Consider the following 14,487-nt stretch of genomic DNA (forward strand, 5'->3'; position numbering starts at 1 on the left):
TTAAAAGTATTGATCCCTCCTGTTATTATTGTATGAAAGCAAAACAGTTATCTCTTAGAAATAAGAATCAATCAGTGCAGCCAAGAAGTAAACTTTTTTTATGTCTGCTAATTCAGACAGACTATGAAGCCAGAATTACCAGATAAGTTTCTTTCCCAATTCAGTAGTACCAGTGTTTCCCTTTCAGGAAGAAAGAATTCCCCCCATCATTGACAACTAAGTCCTTCATATAAGCAGAGTTCAAAGTTGCCAGACAAAAATATTTTTTAAAAAATCAGAGTGATTTTTAAGGAGTATTAGGGAATAGTCAATCCCAGACTAATTATTTAATTTCCTAATTCATGTATTCTATCCAAGGAAGTGAAATTATCATATGATAGTCTTTGATTCAAAGCCTAAACTACATCTTGTAAGGGAGATTTCCATCCTTTCAATACATTTTCCCTTAATTAATGCCATACTTACAGCTTCAGTAGCAGTCATTGGATTAGGCCATCTACTTTTTGATAATGAGGTAGGTGGTAAGTCCATTAATTGCATAAGCATGTTCCATCTGCTATGTGTTCTAACTCCATTGCAATAAAATGAGTCCTCTGATTAAAATCAATACAGTATGGAACAACATAAAGATAGAGTAAGTATTCTGTGAGACCAGAAATGTTGGTGCTAATAAAATCATTATGGGCAAAGGCCTCCATGGTGGTGCAGGGGTTAAAGTCTTAGTACTATCAAGCTATCACTAGCCACTACAGCATGCTTTCAATCACTGGCCAGGGAGCAGACCCACATGATGCAGCAGACCTCTCCTGTCTCATCTGCTGCTCCTCTCAGCAGTATATTCCAGTAGATCTGCCTATTCTTCTCTCCACTTTCTTGGTGAATCTTCTCACTACCCCTATAACCCCCATACTTTTTGCCAACACCCCTGTTTTTGCATAAATAAGTAGAAATAGAATCTAAAAAAATTATGATGGGTAGGAAAAATAAATATAATACATTTCCATTCCAGTGATAATAAATTTTTGCCTTCACCGTAAAAGAAGAGCTGTAACAAATTTAATTAAGCTGGTCTTGAGAGAACTAGGCCATGTCAGACCCTCACTGTTGGTTTATGCTATCTATAATGTAAGATTGCAAAAGCTGTGGTAGCTGGGTCAGCTTTGGTAAGAAGAAAAACTATTGATATGATTAAATCATATCCCTGTCACCACTGCCACTTTTCAAATAGATCCACTGAGAAACCACCTCAAGGGAAAAAGGCTGGGTGTGTTCTATTTTGAATATAGCATATTATGTACCTGGTTATGGAAATATCTGTATTAGTGCCTTTTTGAGCATTCACATGGAGAACGCAAGCTTTAACTGTCTGTGCCTGTTCAAAAAACGTTATCTACATACATCATCTTTCCAGGTTCTTGATTATCCACAAAATTATAAGCAACCACACATGAACCAATGCAGACTTGTTCCTCTAAATATCTCTCTCCAAAGAGAACAAACAAGTAGCAAAATATTTCACCTAATTGGAGGCTTTTCCTTTACTGTTGTTCTTTGGATGCAAACAATGAACTAGAGGGTGAAAAAACAAGAAAACAATCCAATTTACAATTGAATCAAAATAATTACAAATCTAGGAGTAAATTAAAATGAAAAACTTGTACACAAAAAAAGCTAATGCTTATGCAATAAAAAAACACACAAAAAAATGGCAGGTAATTTCATGGTGATTAACACGAACACTTTTCAAATGGCCATCCATGCAATGCATTATACAGAATAAATGTGAATCCTATAAAATTCTTGTGGTATTCTACAAGAAAATAGAACAAGCATTACTGAAACTTGTAAACTAAAAAAAGATCCAAAATGATAAAAGTAATCCTGATATAAGAGAAGAATGGATGTATACACTCCTTGACTTCAAACCATACTACAAAGAATAGTAATCAAAACAGGATGAAATTATAATAAAAACATACATGCAGATCAATGGATTTGAATTGAGAATCCAGAAATAAACACTCAAATATATGGAGAGTAACCTATCAAAGAACTCAAAAACATACAATAAAAAAGGTAAAGTCTATTCCATACATGTTGCTGGGAAAACTGGACAGCCACAAACAACTGAATGAAATTAGACCACTACCTCACACTAAAGACAAAAGTTAATTCAATATGGCTTAAAAACTTTCATGCCTGGCCAGAAATCATAAAACCAAAGGAGAAAATAATGACAAATCACTTCATGATATTTGCTTTGGGTATCTTTCTGGAGATTCAACCCTAATAGCAAGAGAAATTAATAAAAAATCAATAAAAACACAAAAAATAAACAAATGGAAGTACAGCAAACAAGCTAGTTTTTGAAGAGCAAGAGAAATCATCATTGAAATTTAAAAAACACCCTACCAAATGGGAAAAAAATTTCACCACACTGTATGTTTAACAAGGGGCTAATATCCAAGTCTACAAAGAATTTATACAACTCAACATAAAACCAAACACACAGTGGGCAGAAAAGCTAAATAAACATCTCTTTAAAGAACATAGAAGGCCAAAACACATGAAAAGCTGAAAAATCTTCATAAATCACTTATCATCAGGGAAATACATATCAAAAGCATAGTGAAATATAACTTTACATGAACTAAGAATGAGACACGGCAAAAAGACCAGAAACAATAAATGGTAACAGGGGTGTGGACCAAATGGGAACCCTCACACACTTGGTAGGAATATGACCAGTCAGGTTCCTATGGAAAAACAATGTTCCTCAAAACATTAAAAAAAGAGCTGCCAAATTACTCAGCAGTTGCACTCCTATATATTTACCCTCAAATTACAAAACCACTGATTAAAGGGTTATATGCACTGTTATGTTCATTGCAGCCTATTTACAAGCACTAAGTGCTCAAGGACAGATGAATAAACTGAAGATGAGGCATATATACACAATGGAATGCTACTCAGTTGTATAAAAAGTAAATGACATCTTGCCATTTGCAACAACATAGGGTGGTCAGGAGAGGATTGTCTTAGCAAAATAAGTAAAAACTGTAACATACAAATATCAGATGATTTCACTCATTTGTAGAATGTAAAGGAACAAAGCAAAGTAACAGACAAGAACAAAAACAACAATAGCAATAACCTGACCCTTGATAGAACTGCAGAACTGAGGTTACCAGAGCAGGAAGACGGTGGTGAGTGGGAGCAAAGACAAAATGGAGGGGAACCCAAGGGACCATGGTGGAGAATTACTGGGTTTTTTTGTGTTGTGTTTTTATAAAATGCATTTATGGAGATGTGAGTCTCTACTTCTAGAACATATACAGCTGTACAAATCAACATTATCTCAGTAAAGACAATTTAATAAACACATCAATATACACACAATGTAAAAAAAAAAAAAAGCGAGTGGAAAAACCTCATTAATCTAACATAAAAGCTGCATCTACAAACTGTCTCTTTTCCCATTGTTGAGATTTGTCATTTCATCACCAACTGGAATTCAAGATTATGTGGCTAGTTCATGTTGCATGGCTGTTGTTTCTATTTCTGTTAATAATACTACTTTACTTTCAACAAAATATTTATTCTGGAACTCATAATTTGGGGATGGTAACTGATCTTTGTTTCATAATAAGTAATTTAATAAAGATTAATAATAGGTCACAAACTAAATGGGTATACTAAAGGCAGATCTATTTCGATTATATTCCTGAAGGTACTTGCAACATTCTGCTTTCAATTTTGAAAGCAATTTCAATTTTGAGTGCACATCTGGTTGAAGCACCAATGCATTTAAATTTTTTATTCATTTTCTGTGCTAATTTATCACATAACCTCTTTTCCATTTTACAGGCTCTTTAAGGAAGTATACAATTGATTTTGTTAAGAGTCCTTTATTCAAGGTTTCTCAGTTTCAGCCACAAATCAACATGCATCACAATCTCTTTTTTGGCTCATGTTTCAAACACTGGTGATTTTATCATCTGGTCACTTTCTTCCTCATTAGTGCTGTGCCCACACCAAATTTACATATCACCTTGGTTGCCTGTGTTACTACAAAGTTCATGAAAGACTTCATAGCTGAATTTAACTATTTTTGTTATAATCATATTTGTTTTATCAAATGTCCTTGATGTTGCATAAGAAAATAGTTTTTGATAAAATATTAAAATGTGCATGTACACGTATATATTTGGTTACTTCCTAATAACACATTAATTGCAGTAATGGTGTAAATTAATTGCATTAACAGTTATAAATTTGAAAATGAAAATTGTAGCTCATGACTAAGAAGTGGACAACATAAATAGATGCATTCTTTTTTTTAAAAGAGAAAGTAGCCAACTAACAAAGTTATTCAATACTTGAAAAGTTATTGATAAAGTTAAGGAACAAATTAAAGTAAGAAGAAAGGGTTGTTTGTAAAATAAATAAACAAATAAAATGATTTTCTGCAACTCAGTATTTGCAGTTAGAGAACTATAGTTCTTTAAAACTACTGCAAGAAAACAGAAGTTCTTCATGAACTGATTATCAGTCTATAAAAGGACTATGTGAAAAATAAATATATTTCATTTTACGTGACTCATCATCCCTTTCGACTTGACTTAGGCCAAAGTATTACACATTATTTGGTTCCAAGTAGACCGTTTTCTGTTATATACCATTGATGGATTTTTATGAGATCTGCTTTCATTCTACATCTTTATCTTCATATCTTTCAATTGTGAATTGGTTAATGTTTCTAAGATGTTCATTTATTACATTATAGGCAGTCCATTTCTCACTAACAGCAATACCGCACAATATTTCATTGTCACTACAGGCAATGTTTTATAGTTCTGTTGACATGTAAAAAGATGTAGAATAGTGTGGTTGCAAAAAATGTAAGTCAGTAAGCAATATGATAACATATACTTTGCCCTGGATTTCCTTTTCAATTTACCTTCTGTTGCTCAAGTCCCATATCTGGTAAAATATTTAGAAAGAATCATGTGGCAATAAAACTTTTATTACTTGTGGGGAGAGATTTCCCCAAGATATCATAGTAGTTTGAATAACACACACTCTCTCAGTGGATGCTCACTATCACTGCAGCATTATCTATCCCACCATGATCATTTTATCCTGTCATTAAATATATTTTTTCACATCTATCCCTAAGCTATCCTGAATACCCAGGTTTCTAGTTTTGTTTTTTTTTTCTTTTATCTGTTAGGTCTGAGCAAAAGAGGGACTAACTGTGTCTATAGAGAACATTGTTTCCTTAAGTCTTTAAATAAAATAAGTCTTTTAATAAAATTCAATGTAATTTTTATAACCTATATCAACCATAACAAAATATTTCTAACACTCTACCAATCATATTTTCTGACTTGTTATGAATCATAACACCTGTGATGCTTCAATAATCTTAAAACCACTTAGAAATAATTTCTCGAAGAAAATAAGCACATAGTAACATAATTAGCCAAGTAGATAAGCTCACAAAAAATGTAAATCAGAACATGAAGTTTGCTTGATAGATATTTTAAACATGGAACTACTTGATATAACTGAAAGCTAATACAATTAATACTGTAACTATACAGTTTAAAACAAACAGTAAGGAGTAGTACCTAGAAATATAAAGGAATAAAGCAAAAACAATTTCAGCAATAAGGACTAAAACTTCAGGTCATTTTGAGAAGTTTGGAGGTCACTGTGAAGGTAAACTCAACAATGACATGTTAATGATAGTGAATGATTTGGATTAAAGTGAAGGAACTGAGAAATATTTCTTTCCAATATGTTAGATAGTGGATTAGAAAACCTAATTCAAATTAAAAAAAAAAAAAAGTTAAATTAAATTCAATTTTTCAGCCCTCCCTGGTGGCGCAGCAGATTAAAGCACAGAACAACAAGCGAGCTGTAGATGCTTAGGTGCAAGTTTGATCCACAGCAGGGAGGTGATCCACAAACGTGGCAGACCTCCTGTCTCTCCTGCTGCAACCCTCCACAGTGTACTTCTTCAGTCTGCCTGTTCTGCTCCCCACTCTGTCTCTGGTGAATCCTCTCACCACCTCTGTGTATCTGGCCTATACCCCAGTTCTGTTATGAATAAATAAATCTCTAAATCTATTTTGCATTTTTCTTCTACTTTGTGATAGTGGAGAGTGACCTTTCTGTTCTGTTAATAAACAAGCAAGCACACTATAAAATGCCAAGATATACTGAAATACATAGTTATTTGTGTTCTTTTCATTTGCGTACAATTCAAGGTTCCATGGTTTAGTTTGTAAATCTTCGTTCTGTTGAACACAAATTAGACAAGATATTTATTCATTTCTGAATGGCCTAAATTTCATCTTTTAAATTTTATCCAAATAAAGTGAGAAAAATGTCATTTCTATTGAGACATAGTCCACATAGTGCATTGTGTAATTACAAGTATAAAGAAATTTTCTTTAACTGGTATCTCCCTTACTTTTATGGCTATTTTGAGATTAAATTTACTTTCCAGTTTAAGGAAATATGTCAGGAAAAGTGAAATATTTCCATGCAGTATCAGAGAATGGATAATCCATAATACCAAATTGAGCTTTGCTATAGAAAGAATAAAATCTCTTTGTAGGGGAATATAACAAACAATAGATATCAATTTAATCAACACATTATCTGTCATCATGACTCCTTTCTCAATTTTGCATTTATTAAAAAGATTTATTTATTGCTGCATACAGAACTGGGGTATAGGCCAGAGGCTTAGGAGCAGTGAGGATTCACCAGAGACAGAGTGGGGAGCAGAAGTACACTGCTGAGGGGAGGAGGGGGTGGGTCAGGTGAGGTCTGCCATGCCAGGTGGATCACCTCCCGGGAGCTGAAGTGGCTTTAGCTTCTAAGTGCTGTGCTTTAACCCACTGCACCACCAGGGAGGGCCTCAATTTTGCATTTTTATCTACTAGTATGATGTGGAACAAAAATAGCAACTTTACATATTAATAGCGATTGCAGAGGTTTTAAGTCAGCCATAAGCAAGCTGCAAAAGATAACAGCTGTAAAAACACTGATTTTTGCCTTCCCCCCATTCCAAGCTCTTATGGCAGTTGCCCCCAGAAGCAACTAGACCTCCAGGTTCACCAGAAGATATGATAAAAAGTTTTATGGGAATGATTCCAACCCATTCCATATCTCTCATTTAGATATACATTTCTCTAACAGTGACAAACATTGCTCTTGTTATTGTATTTATTCATTTGCTAATTGACTATTGTTTGGGATTCATTCCCATGTTGTTTGTAAAAAGTTTTAAGTCTTTCTTTTCTTTTCTTTTCATCTATCTATCTATCTATGCATACAAAACTGGGGTGCGGGCCAGCAGGGGGCAGTGGGAGGATTCACCAGAGTGGGGAGCAGAACAGGCAGATTGACGAAGTACACTGCTGAAGGGAGCAGCGGGAGGGTCAGGAGAGGTCTGCAGCGCCATTTGGATCATCTCTGGGGTCAGGATCAAACTAGCACTGAGGCAGCTGCAGCTGGCTTGCAGTACTAGCTCTAACCCTTTGCATCACCAGGGAGGGTCCCCTTATGCCTTTATTATTGAATTGTGTCTTCTATATATTCTGGATATCAATTTTTAACCAAATGTATGGCTTGCAAATACTGTCTCCCCAATTCATGGCTTAGCTTATTTCTTATAAGTATCTATTGATAAGCACATGATTTTAACTTTAACTCTAATTTGTCATTTTTCAACTGGATATTGTCTTAGTTATAGGGCACATCTTTTCCACTCCCTGGTTATGAAGATATTTGCACATAGTTGTTCAAGAAATCCTATTGATTTATTATTATTTTTAGATATAGCATCAAATTTAAGTAGATTTTTGTGACTTACATAAGAGTTAAAATTCATTTCTTACAAGGGAAAAATCAAATTGTCTGACAACTTTTATTTAACTGTTAAATTTAACATTTAATACATTTTTAAATTAACAATTGACCATTATGAATTGTTAACTTACTTTCCTTATTGACTTTCTTTGGCATCTTATTAATATATATATATATATATACACACAAAATGTCTTCTGTATTACAAACTACACACCATTTAAATTTCTGTAGGACTATAAAGAGGTTGAAGGTTAAGTTACATAAATGTTCCAACTTTGCTTTTCTTATTCAAAATAGTTTTACTGGTATAGATGTTTTGAATTACCAAATTTCAAAATAAATTTAAATACTGCAATTTATATTTTTTAAAAGTCTACTGAAATTATAGAAACTGTTTTGAATCATAAGTCACTTGAGTAAGAATTGAGATAAGGCCCTCCCTGGTGGCACAACAAGTTAGGATGCAGCGCTGCGAAGTGGCCACAACCGCCTCAGTGCGTTCCATCCCTGGCCTTGGAGGTGACCACATGGCATGGCAGACCTCTCCTGACCTGCCCGCTGCTCCCATCAGCAGTGTACTTCGTCAGTCTGCCTGTTCTGCTCCCCACTTTCTCTCTGGTGAAGCCTCTTACTGCCCCTGCACCTCTGGCTTATACCCCAGTTCTGTATGAATAATCTTTTTTTTTTTAATTGAGATAATAAAAATACTTAACTTTGCTACAAAATGCTTAACTTTGCTACAAAAAAATGCATTTTCATTTCTCTCTGAGAATAGCTGGATTGAGTTAGATGTGAGTGCTTCTTTTATCCTAATTGGGAGGTTCTGTGGTTTGGAATTACACATTTCCCTTCCCCAGGTGAGTTTGGCTCTAATAAGACCCACACAAAATTTGTTCACACTAAACCTCTAGAAATGTGCCCATTACAGTTCAGGTTTCCCTACCCTGTCACTACCTCCTGTGGAGGTTTCTACTTAAATGTCTCTGATTGAGGATGGTACAACTCCGCACACAATATACAACTGTGGTCTCGCTAAGGTTGGTGATAGAGGTTTATAATAAATTCTCTCCTCTGTTTTGAAAGCAAGAACTGTTCACCTTTCAGTTTATTCACATTTTTGTTGTTAGGAGGGAGTAGTGACTTACAGTCCTTATTTGTAGAATTAAAGTTGCCTTATATTTATTTAAGATGTATTTATTTATGCATACAAGACTTGGAGTACAGGCCAGAGATGTGTCGGGGGTATGAGAAGATTCACCAGAGACAGAGAGGGGAGTAGAACAGACTGACTGAAATACACTGCTGAGAGGAGCAGCTGGCCAGACAGGAGAGGTCTTCTGTGCCATGCACCATGTGGGTCAGCTTCCTGGACAGGGATTGAACTGTACTGCAGGAGCTGCAGATAGCTGTGCTTACCCACTTGTTCAACCAGGGAGACCCCGAATTATTTTTTTTTTTTTTCTTTTTAAACGAGTTTTTAACATGCTGAATGTTACAGATATATGAGTCTCATTCAAAATGTTATGTTTATGCTCTTAAGCAGTACATTTACTTAAGGGTCATTTATCTTTACAGAAATATTTTTAAACTATCTTTAAGCAGATATAAAGCTGAACTACCCTGTCTCACAGCATATGAATTTTATTATAAATCCATAACATATAAACAAATTGCCCTCGATGTAGAATTAGTTTTCTTTACTCTAGCTAATCAGAACTCCTATAAACCTATATGTTATTTAGAGTTTCCATTCAACTCAGTGATTACAAACAACTATTTTTCTCTTTTTTGGTCTGGTTCATAGAATACTAGTCAGAGTAGGCATAGTTTAGTTTATTTCCAAACAGTTAATGGGGCACTGTTACATTTTTTCCAAGACTTTGTGCAGATTCCTTCTCTGTGACATTGTCCTTTGAATTCCTATTGCCACAGTAGACCAATACCCCAATTTCTGTATTCATCTTCATGAGAACCCTGTATTGTTATGGAATTCAACCTCCTTCCAAGACATTTAGATTGAGCTGCTAGGTAGAGTCAAGGTAATAGTATATAAACCTCATCTTAAAGTTTTTCCCAATTTCCAAAGAGATCAAAACCTTGTGCTGACAGTTGCATAATGTTTATAAACTGGTGCCTTACATATTTTAGCTGTTACTCTAATTTACTGTTGGAGTGATAATTCCCATAATCACTGTTTACTACATAATAGGGTCAGAAAAAAAATAATGCTACTTCATTGATTCAATACCATTTCTAAAAGTAGATTAATATCAAATATGATTAAAAGCATGATTCAAATTCTATTTTTGGTAATATTTCTCAAAAAAATCAAAATCATAGCAAATCTTTTAAACAAAATATTACTTCCAAAAGGAATAATAAGCAACTACAAAACAAGTTAGTCTGAAAGACTTTTTTATAAATAATTGTCTCAAGGCATTATTCATATTAGTGCTTAAGAGATCAATACCTTATATCTTTTAAAAGACTTTTATTTTTCACTGATTTTTTTAATCATCCTATCTCAAGAGGGAATAAAGGTATCACCAGAGAGACTTGTTGAAGTTTATATTAATATAGGCAACTCCCAGATCATACAGTCTTTTCATTTTACAAGAGAAATGTCTTGTTATGGTAAATTATTAGTGCCAAGACCAATTTAAAAAGCTATTCCTGCAAAGAATGGATTGGTATGCAGTTACCTTCTGAGTTAGATCATTCCAATATTTTAAATCACATGGAGATCATAAAAAAGCCCATAATGGAAAAATTCAAGCTTGAGACAGGATTAACATTTACTATTCTATGTCCCTTAAATCTTGTTGAGTCAATGATAACTCCCAAGCAAAATATACATAAGAGAAAATGTTGTAATCATATTTTTCATTCATTTTAAATCTCTACACAATTAATGCTATAAAAAATTTCTGATACAGAAAAGATAAAGCTTTATATTAAAGTTAAAATAAGAATATATAAATTGAACCAATGGCAATATAAGTCAACAATTTTGTAATTATTAGGAAATTTGATTTATTGCAAAGTACTTAATTAAAAACTAAAGCACTGGCCCTCTCTGGTGGTGCAGCAGGTTAAAGCATAGCACTGAGAAGCTAAAGCCACTTTCGCATGAGTTTGATTCTCCCCTGCCCCAGAGGAGATCCACATGGCGTGGCAGACCTCTCCTGACCCGCCCACTTCTCTCCTCAGCAGTGTGCTTCGTCGATCTGCCTGTTCTGCTCCCCACTCTGTCTCTGGTGAAGCCTCTTGCTGCCCTTGAGCCTCTGGTCTGTACCCCATGAACAAATAAATAAATCTTTAAAAATAAATAATTAAAGAAAGAAAATCATTAAAAAAAATAACTAAAGCACTGGTAGACTATATAGGGGAGGAAAATTATTTCCTTCTCTCCTTCTAAATTTTTAATTAAGAACCTCTCTAGTAAAAGATTAATAAAGAAAAAACAAATAGCAATTTAGTAATATATGTTACAAACAACACATGTCCAAAGTGGGGTCAATTTTGCTAACCCCTACTTACCAAACCAAGACTTAAGTCTTGGTTCTTCCAGCAATGGATTCTTAAACCAGCAATCAGGAATCAAATGGTGAGTACCAGTGAGATAATCTGTCAATAAACTCATGCCATCCTCCAAAGGAAAGTGACCTTGCCACAACAACCACTTTTTGCTAGCTTATCTTTTTTTCCCTACCTTCTACATATAAAATGCCTTCATTTTTTTCATAGGTCCTCAGAGCTCTTGTAAAACTGTAACAGTAATCTAAAAATGTTCCCTGTCCTACCTAATGAGGGTAGAGCTCAGCTGTGAGAAGCAGCTAAAAAGGGCTTGGAAGAAAAGGTTTGGCGAGAATAGCTTGAGTAAGCACATGGAGAGAGACATGTAAAGAAGTCTCACTTGCTTCTTAGCCTTGGGACTTTCATCTGGGACTTGAGGGACATAAAATAAGTCACTCAGAAGAAATATAGATATAGGTAAAAGGCCTGCGGAGAGGCTGACAATAGCAGCCTTCACCGTGACTTGTATATTTATTTTGCTCTTTCTTCAAGACTTGCCTGGTCCCTTCTGCCCTTTCCTATGGTTCCTGCCAGAAGGTACCTTAACTTGTGGCAAGCTTTTGGGTCTTAGTAGCCCCTCTTTAGGTCAATGCTGTTTTAGCATTTACCTTTGAGAAAGTGGGTAACCTTGGTAGCTTTACTGGGAAACTATTATCTTCTCTCTCCTCTCTATGCCCTGCAAACTAGTTAAAGTTATTTTCTAGTAAAGGTCTTGCACACTAAGAATATATTTTGTCTTTATATGGGAAAAGGAAGAGCACAAAGCTTGAGGGTGTCAGAGTGCTGCTCAGTCTGCCCACTAACAAATCTACTAGCTAGGTTGCTGTCCAAACTATGAGTCATTGAATTAAGATGATAAGGCCTTTACAATTTTCTCAATTTCATTTTTAACACATGCATACACAGTAGATACCCGGAAAAATGAGTCACTTTTCAATCATATTAAGTTACCATCTTAAATTTCATCTTAAAAGAAAGTGTGTGTGTGTGTGTGTGTGTGATTGTGTGACTATGTTTATATGTATCGACAGGAGGGTGTGGGAGTTACCAGCAAAAGCAGGGTAAACAAAGATAAAGACTGTTCAGCAGATTTACATCCCAGTCCTCTGATTGGTAAGAATTTCTGATGACTCAAAAACATCCTTTTATATCCTTTTTAGTGTATATAGAGATATCATTACAAATGGAGTTTTCCTTTACAAAAGTAACTTAAGAAAAGGTCATTGTACTCAGGTTCAGAACTGCTCCTTCTCAAAATAAGCAGCTCAAAATAATCTTTATGCAAAAAAAAAGCATATTTTCATGTAGTTTTTTTGAAGGCCACCCTTCAAATACAACTAAATGCAAAATGATTTCATCCATAAATGTCTTATCTCTTGTAACATATTAATATTATTAAGAAAAGGAGGGAAATTGAAGATATTACTGATATTGCTAGGCACAAAGGAAATCGTCCTGTAACACTCTTGATCCCTCTAGACTGGAAAATAATCAAAAAATTATTGTTAGTGTGTACGTTGAGGGGCACCTGGGACCCCAAATCTGCCTGCTCTAAATAGATTCTGCCACCTACCAGATAAAGACAAACATACACTTAAATACAATTAATGTGAAATAGTGAGAAGAGAAAGAAAATAGAGAAAATTATTTCCCCATGACAAAACCAGTTATCCATTACCTCCTGGATAAATGGCCAGCCAAAAAGGGTTGGCCCAAGGCAGTGCAGCTGAGGCCCTAAAGCATGTCACAAATCGAAGGCAGCTTCTGGCAGAGAACCATAGGAAGGGGCAGAAGGGGTCAAGCAAGTCTGAAAGGAAAACAGCACAATTAAAACACAAGATGGTTGCCATTGTTAGCTCCCCTATGGGTCTTTTACATCTCTTTCAAGTTCCTCGTTCCATGTCCCCACTCCAAGACTAAGAAGCAATGTCGCTTCTTCCTCCCATGTCTGTCTGCTCAATGTGTTCCTCCAAATATTCCTGCCCTCCTGTCCTTCTTTTCCTTCTTCCTCCCAGCCTTTTCCCAGGCTTTATTTTTGTTTATCTTCCCTCCTCAGTTCCACTTTTCCTTGGGTAGAGTATGGAACCTGGAAACTCCCCTTTCAATAACATGTATGACTTTCAGATACATGGGAATGACTGAGTAAGAGTGGATATTTCATGCACGTGACTTTAGATGCTATCTTAAATAACTCAGCTAAGACCAAGTTCGGGAGAGGAAAAAAACTGAGTTAAGGAGATTATAAAGAAAGGCACAGTAAATAAAGGTATGACTTATTCAGGTTTAGTAACTCTCCATTCAATAAGTAAAAGAAGCTAAGTGTTCCTGGGATAGTGAGGGAGATCTGCTTACGGGAGACAGCTTCTCATTATGCTTGTGAATCCCTTTACCAAAAGGTCAAACAAAATCCAGCTAATCTTCACAGCCTTTCCCATAATATAAAACACTTGTCTAAAAGGTATACTTTGGGTGGCAGATATTTGCAATAACACAGTACTAAATATTATATCTTACTGGTTGTTCTTTTCTACCTGCACTATGGCAAATAAAAAAGACATTCTACTTCTCGAAAGGTCTGTTCTCTTTCTTATTTTCCCTTTATCTTGATTAGCTAGGGATTTTTTGTTTGTTTGTTTTGTAATCTTTATTTAGAGGATCTAGAAGATTTGCATAGCCCCAGCACAGACACAAGCCAATATTCACAGTTAAAATGTCTGTATCAGATTCCTTTCAGACTTTATTGATTTATAACTAATCCATGCCTCTAACAGGTATTGAGGTAATCCGCTTTATTTGAAAACTTTTTTAAAAAAACTAGACTTATGACCCTCCCTTGTGGCACAACAGGTTAAAGTGCAGCACTATGAAGCTACCCTCAAGCCACAGCCTCTTTAGCACAAGTTCAACCCCTGCCAGGCTGCCGACCCACTGGCTCAGCTGACCTCTCCTGACCTGCCCGCTGCTCCCCTCAGCAGTGTACTTCGTCGATCTGCCTGTTCTGCTCCCCACTCTGTCTCTGGT

Source organism: Condylura cristata, unplaced genomic scaffold (genome assembly GCF_000260355.1).
Source record: "Condylura cristata isolate star-nosed mole 26May11 unplaced genomic scaffold, ConCri1.0 scaffold00003, whole genome shotgun sequence".
Taxonomy (NCBI): domain Eukaryota; kingdom Metazoa; phylum Chordata; class Mammalia; order Eulipotyphla; family Talpidae; genus Condylura; species Condylura cristata.